The sequence below is a fragment of the Helianthus annuus genome, chromosome 13, assembly GCF_002127325.2.
Source record: "Helianthus annuus cultivar XRQ/B chromosome 13, HanXRQr2.0-SUNRISE, whole genome shotgun sequence".
NCBI lineage: Eukaryota > Viridiplantae > Streptophyta > Magnoliopsida > Asterales > Asteraceae > Helianthus > Helianthus annuus.
Window position 1 is genome coordinate 125,926,055 of NC_035445.2, and position 7,458 is coordinate 125,933,512.

The following is a 7,458-nucleotide window of genomic DNA, read 5'->3' on the forward strand; positions in this document are numbered from 1 at the left end:
TTATTAGGCAACCTTCTATTGTTTCATGTTCCTTCACTTTACATCATTGTTACATTATAAAGTAACTGACACCACTTTCTTACATATCATGCCTCATCTTTCTTCACTAACCCCTACTTTAGTTTCACGACCCTTTCACTCCACATCTACTTAATGCAATCATTTTTTAATTATTACCCATTTATTTGTAGTCGTCGTTCATACCCTTGGCTTTCATCGAAAGCACCATAAGATCGATGGCAGTTTAATGTGAGGGCCCACCACCTTCATCGCTTCTCCATGCCTATGCCACCTTCACGCCCAGTCCAACCCCGCCCCCATCCTCGCTCCATTCCTCGGTGTTACGCGACCTCTCACGTCGGTCCCATGCCATGTGGAATGGGGCGTGGATTGATAGCACACAACCTTATGGTGTAATTAAAAAGTCATGAATTAAATTCATGAGTGTGAAATGGGATATGGTTGTTGAGGGTTGCATTCAGGAGAACTATCCCTATGCCTCATCACTAGTACAGTAGTACTGCTTCATTTGGTTGTGTATGGAGCCACGCTTCGTCTAGGGGCAGGGTTGGCGACATGGTGGGCCGGCAAACACTAGCGGACGGGGCGAGGTGGAGGCGTGGGAGAGGGCCGACATGGTTGTGCTCATGATATTAAGGGGAACTGGTGTGGGGTCCATGTTTTTCTCAACCATTTACAATTTTTTGTTTGTTTTTTGTAACTTATTTAAAAGTAGTATTATAGTAGTGGGTAGTGAAAGGGGTTAATATAGTAAAAGAAAGGTAACCAAAGTAGGGTGGTTATGTGTGAGTGAAGTGTCAATTACTTTATGATGTCGACATGAAACGATAGTAGATAGCCTTAACCACCACCAAGCACTATGATAAAAAAAAATTGATCTTTCACAAAATTACCGGAATAAAGATGATTTTCTAATTGTTTTTATAAAAAAATACAATAAAACATTACAATTTATATGTAAACAATCACAAATTTATATTTTGCGGTTTTCTCTTTTGGTTCTATACCGAATAGATGTACCATAACCAACTGAACTTGTTTTTATTTTTCGGTTGCTAAATCCAGTGTTTTTACGGTATCATATTTTTACGAACTATACAGATATTGACCGAATTCCTTCGCTTAACGAACCCGGCACAAGGTGCGGGTATCACTACCTAGCTAGTTAGGCTGGAGGGTGTGGGGGCGCCCCCCCCCCCCCCCCCGGCAAGTCAGCCACTATAGCGCCCCTAAGGGCTCCATCACCACACCCTCCATTTTAAGAGGGGGGCGCCATAGGTGAGGCGCTAACATGGTAACGAGCTTTCTAATGTGTTCAGGTAGGGCCCACAACATGTCAACCAATCAAATTTTTTTTTTTTTAATTTTGTTTAATTGGGGGCTCCATCCATACCTTTCAAATTAAAGGGGGCTCCATTACTGACGTGAATCCTACGTGGCCTGATAAAACTCTTAGGAGGCTCCAACCACACCCTCCAGGCTTACATACATTTGAAATATATGGTATAGATTTTCATGATTAATTTCTTAAGTCTTTATCTTGTTATTCTCTACATATAAATGTAATACGTATGCCTTCATGTATATTAAATAACATAAAACTTATGTTTAATGTTTAAACAAGTCTGCAATTTTGTCCTTCAAAGAACAACAAATTGCCAATATTAGGAATATTTACTTTTTTTTTCCTGCCACTCCATATTCTTGGATGTCACCACTTCGTTGTTTATGATGTCATAGCGCAACCATATTAGTGAGTTTTGGAAGGTAGAGTTGTTCAATGTTTGGATTATCTGGATGTGATAAATAAGGATTACATGTCTATATGTAGAATATGTAGTATATAATTTGATTTGACAAGTATTTTTTTTTTTTTTCTTACAAATTGTTTTCAAAGTTTTGTTGATCACCCTATCTCTCTGTACCGTTTGATGGCCGGGTTGTTCTTTTACAATGGTCTGTAGTTGCTTTAAATGTGTTGGGATTTTTCTTGGATATTCATTTAAAACGGTCTTATAAATTCTTTGAATCGGTTTTTAAACAGCTGTATTTGGCTAATTGCGGGGAATATTTGTTTTGGCGGGTTATTTATTTTTAAAGGCGTCAACGTTATTCATCGCTTAAATCAAAATAATTGTTGTTTTAATATTTTTTTGTACTAGTGATTTGTCCATCCTTGCGATGAATTCTCAAAAGTACACTAGAAGCAAATTAATATAAGCAATGAAAGGATAAATGTTAGGTCACTCTTTGTGTCAACGATATCTATGGTTGAGGCTCTACTAACTATTCAAATGATTTAATATAGTAAGAGTAACAAAGAAAGATAAAACCTAGTTACGAAGGTGAACCAAGTGAAAGGAACAATCTTGATTTTAAATCCTCGCCGGCTATTAAGTCTAGATAAATGAATCTCGTCTTTAAGTTAAACTAACCTAATTAATGTATGCGTATCATGTTTTGTGTTTTGGATGAAACAGGTATATTAATATGTTTGGTGTATGTATCATGGCTTGTAAACAAGTATTCCTCTTACACGTACGTAATGCTTGTTGCTTCGCCTTTAACGCCTCACATTTTTTAAAACACAATATTTTCAGTCCCTAACTATTGGCACACCTTGGCAGGCTATCTACACACTTAGGGTTTACCTACGCTGTGTATATGTCTATACGCAGCGTATAGGGTTAGCTCTATACGTTGCGTATAGGTCTATACGCAGCGTAGGTAAAGGGTAAGTACACGACCAGACAGTCAAACCTAGTACCATGCCAAATCAGTCTGACATACGCTGCGTATAGGTCTATACGCAGCGTATGTACATAAAGTAAGACGCTGCGTATACGTCTATACGCAGCGTATGTCAGACTGATTTGACAATAATACCATGTTGTCTAGGCACGTGAATAAAGCAATACGCGGAATATAGAGCTATACGCTGCGTATGATTGTAAATTCAAAAGTCTATTTATCCATGCATCTCTGCCTTCCCTTCGACTTCAACGATCTAATTTCCTCTGTGCATTCATTTGTTCTGTTTTTTGTTCAGTTCATTTGTTCTGTATATCTTTAATTTCTTTGTATCAAACACAATATTGTTAAAATGTGGAATGAGAATTATTTCGGAAATCGTTATTCTAACCACACATGGGGAGCAAATGATGCCAATCAGGAGAAGGAAGTTGTGTCTGGAGTCCCTGTTGATCAAAAAACACAGTTGCCAGACTTGAACGAGACTCCGACTCCACCTGTTGATGAACCAAATTACCCGACGCATCATGTGTATCCGGATTACGGATACGGGTATGAATCTCCGTACGTGCAACAAAGTGGATACGGTGCTGAGAATGCACCTATTGATGAACCATATTACCAGACGCACCAATCGTATCTGGGTTACGGATACGGGGGTGAAGGTGGATACGGAGGTTACGGTGGATACGGGGGGTGAAGGTGGATACGGTGGATACGTGGGTGAAGGTGGATACAGTGGATACGATAGATATGGGGGTGAAGGTGGATACGTGTCACACCCCGATTTTCGGTTCGTGCGGAAGCGTATGGCGAGGTGTGACGAGAGCGGCAATCGTTACAATCAATCGAGTAAACAACATATTTGAAACATAAAAGATGTTCATCCATACATTTGATTCAAAACCATAATTTACATTACATATCCATCAACTCTTCACCGAAATGGCGAAGTTCAGCCATATTCTCAGTGCTCATTGGTTCTTGTTTGAAACTTGAAACAACAACAACTTTAACTACATTATTCAAAGTTCAAAACATAACACTAAAAACGGATGACATCACAAAAGCTTGCGTTCTTGATAACCACTTGAACATATTTTCCCAAAGCCGTCCACTAATCTCCTGTAATACATGTTAATTTTGAAAACGTCAACAAAAGTTGAGTGAATTCATGTTATTTTGTTTTTGCATCAAATGAGTCTCCAAAACATTTGAAGTAATAAAACTCGTTTTCGTATAGTATGATAAAAAAAAAAATTGTATGATCATTAGTGTGTTGCAAGGACACTAATATGTATGCCGAATAGGAGGCAACCAAACCTTGACAATTTATCGTGTGTGTCAACGACACTAGTTTGGACACAAAGGCACTCTTGACGATCGTGGTTATCGTTGTCGTTAAGAGTGGGGCTTGCCAAAACCCAAATAGATCTATCCGTTTGTTCCTCGGTACTTGTTTATTCATTAATGGCCCCTTTATTTTAACACCTATCCGCATGTGATCAAAATAGTTTCATTGTATTATCATACTATTTGTAACATGTATACATCCCCGAAGTTTAAAACTATAAACATTCAAAGTAAAAGGGGAAAACATGAACTCACAGATTTGCGTTCCGTGCAAATCTCTATTCGATTCCTTGTTCGCGGTTCGTTTCTCGACCTACAAGTGTTCTAATCTAGTTAGACACTTAGGTTTGTTTTTGTGTATCATACAAATATTCTATCTTGTATTTTGTTTTTGTGTTTTCATATATATATAACTTCCTTGTATATATACATTTATTTTATTTTATTTGTGTTTGAATGGGCTTAATTTATGTTTTAGAATTTAAGTCCATTTTGGGTATTTGGTGCTTATGGGCCTAGCCTAAATAACTTTGTTTAAAAATATGGGTCAAACCCAAATTAATTTATAGGAGTGGGCCTTAGCCCAAAACATTTTATAAAGGTAGGCCTAGCTCAATTTAGTTTATAGTTGTGGACTTAGCCCAAATAACTTGTGTAAGAATGGGCCTAGCCCAAATTGTTTTCTAAAATATATCTAGTCCATAATAATTTGTAAATATTGGGTTTTTAGCCCAAGTATTTTGTAAAGTGGGCTTTAGCCCAATTTTGACTAAAAATACATTTTAGTCCATTGTTTTGTAAAAGTGGGCCTAGCCCAAATTTTGTTTATGAGAAATGGGCATTAGCCCAATTTTAATTTATGGACCACCTTTTAAACTACATAATTTTTGGGCTAGTAAATAAAATAAAAAAATAATAATAATAGTAATACTTGTATTTTTATAAAAATCTAATTTTTATAAAAATTGTTACTTATGCCATTGTTGAACATTTTAGTGCATAAACTTGTGTGACGGTTCGTATTTTATTCTAGTCATTTACTACTTGTCGGTTTTATTTATCCGTATCATTTATCCCGTTTGTGTTGTCCGTCACGTTTTACCATTTGCTTTGTTTGTGCCATTTTTGTTTGTCCAAAAGTCCATATAGTCCAATATTGTCCGAATTTGTCCATTTGTGTTTTCGTGTTCAAGGATGGACATTTTATTCCGTTTTCAAGTTTATATATATATTTTATAATTTTTATGGATGTGTAACAATTTTGCATTTGTTCCTACTAGAACTAACATATGATGTACACATCAAAATATATAAACTTATGATACTTGATGAATATTTTTGTAAGTACACATTTTATCCAAAAATATATACTTGTCATTTTTATTTAGAAATCTTTTTATAAAACATGGATTTATGACTTTGTCTAAAATTTGTTTAACCATGTTTAAAGACTCCAAGTAATTGTTTTAGTAACAAACTTCTTTGTTTAACAACTTTTAACACATCACAAAATTTATAAAAATTTTGCCATAGTTTTGTTTGAAATATGGATTTTTCCCCAAGTTTATACAAAACTTCTTTTCAAATTATTTCAATACAAAACATCATCAAGTATCAATATCTATCAAAATTTGTCAACAAAAGTAGCATGAACATGATATTGTTCTTAACTTTCCTAAAAAAAGAAACTTTATTCCTTATTTTTGCCAAAAATTTGTAAAACGGGATTTTATGAAAAACTCTTGTTTTAGATGTCTTACAAAGTCATTTGAAGCATAAACATGTATTCAAAATATTTACTACTAACATATTTCTTGCTTTTGATTCTTTACAGAAATGGAAACTTTATTCAACAAATTTTTTTAAAATTTATTTTCTTGTTTTTAAATGGTTTTTCACATTTTACTAGCATGCACGTTCATCAAAAACTCATGTTCATCACTTTGTTGATGAATCTTGGTTGATCCTACATGCATGTATGTAGATCATATTTTTGAGTAGAAATAACCAAGATTCAAATTTATTAGGCTTGATTCTCCAAGTTCATCTCTTAGTCATAGAAAAAGCATGTTTAAAAATAATGATTCTTAATTGTTTCTTGTTATTTTTCAAGTGGGTTTATGATGAACTTGTAAAAGAATCAAAAATAAAAGTAAGATTAGTGTAGTGTTCTTACAATTTTTGCTAGGAAATAAGGATGAAGATAAGAAAAATCTTGATGATTTATGGCTTCAAGTTCCACAAAAAATGCTCCAAATAGCTTTACTAAACTCCCTAGTATCTTGTTTCATTCATAAACCTCCATTTTTGCATAAACTTCTTGATTTTGAGATTTGAAAATGAAAGTGTTGTAGGGGTGTTTGGTTTACACGATTTTGGAGAGAGAGTGTAAGGAATTGGATGGTTTTTGGTGTATGTTGGAATTGTGAAATAGTGGAGTGTAAGTATTAACTTGAATTATGACTCTTCCACTAATCATAATATTAGAGTTCCAACACAACATTAGAGATGAGTAGGGCAAAAAGGGGGACCCACATGAATTTCGAAAATCAGCTTAGGGAGAGGGAAAATGGCTGAATTTTTAATAAAAATATTGTTCAAGTAGTAAACTTTAAGTATTTTTAATAACTTTGATATTTTATATAAAAATATCTACAAGGTTTTAAGCTCTAATATTTTAAAGTAATGTGACACTAGGTAAAACTAGTTCACCAAAATTTTTAGTTTGTAATTCGGGTGAAAAAGTCGGTTCGGGTCCTGTACCGGGTTAAATACTGACACCGTGTTTCGTTTGGATAAATACATAACAAAAATTATTTTTGCACTTGATTTATTATTCAAATAATTAATCCAACTTTTTGGACTAAAATTTTTATTATTTTTGACACGGTTCCGGTACCGGCTTTGCTGACTGGCAGTTACTGAACTAGCCGTGTAGCTTAACGCAATAAGATTTGATTGCGGATTTTGTGTCGTTTTTAATACCCATTATATTATTTATGTCAAATAATATTTATTTTTGGGTTTTCGGACTGTTACTGTTTTGCTCTGCGGAATGCTGTACATTTCCGTAGGATTGCTGTATTATTTTGCGGACTTGGACAATTTGGTTTAATTGGAATTTTTGTAAATGATAAAGCACATATTATTTTTGGACAAAGCTTTTTATAGAATATTTGTGTAGACATAACTGTATGTCTTGTTTTCATTGTGTCAGACTGTACCGCGACTAATACTGACAAGTATCGTTTATTCGCGTTCCTATTGTTAGTCTAGGATATTGTTTCTAATCGCAACGGATTCGGTATCATACTTCACTATGATTTTAGTAAT

At 34.6% G+C, this 7,458-nt stretch overlaps 1 long non-coding RNA gene across 1 annotated transcript; it reads right to left on the minus strand.

The window, feature by feature from the left end:
• Positions 1 to 3,761: 3,761 nt before the first annotated feature.
• On the minus strand, positions 3,762 to 6,367 carry LOC110903227. Its single transcript, XR_002571760.2, has 3 exons — positions 6,302 to 6,367; positions 4,381 to 4,438; positions 3,762 to 3,897 (listed from the first exon to the last, which is right to left on the minus strand). It is a non-coding gene; the product is annotated as an uncharacterized LOC110903227 (long non-coding RNA).
• Positions 6,368 to 7,458: the final 1,091 nt, after the last annotated feature.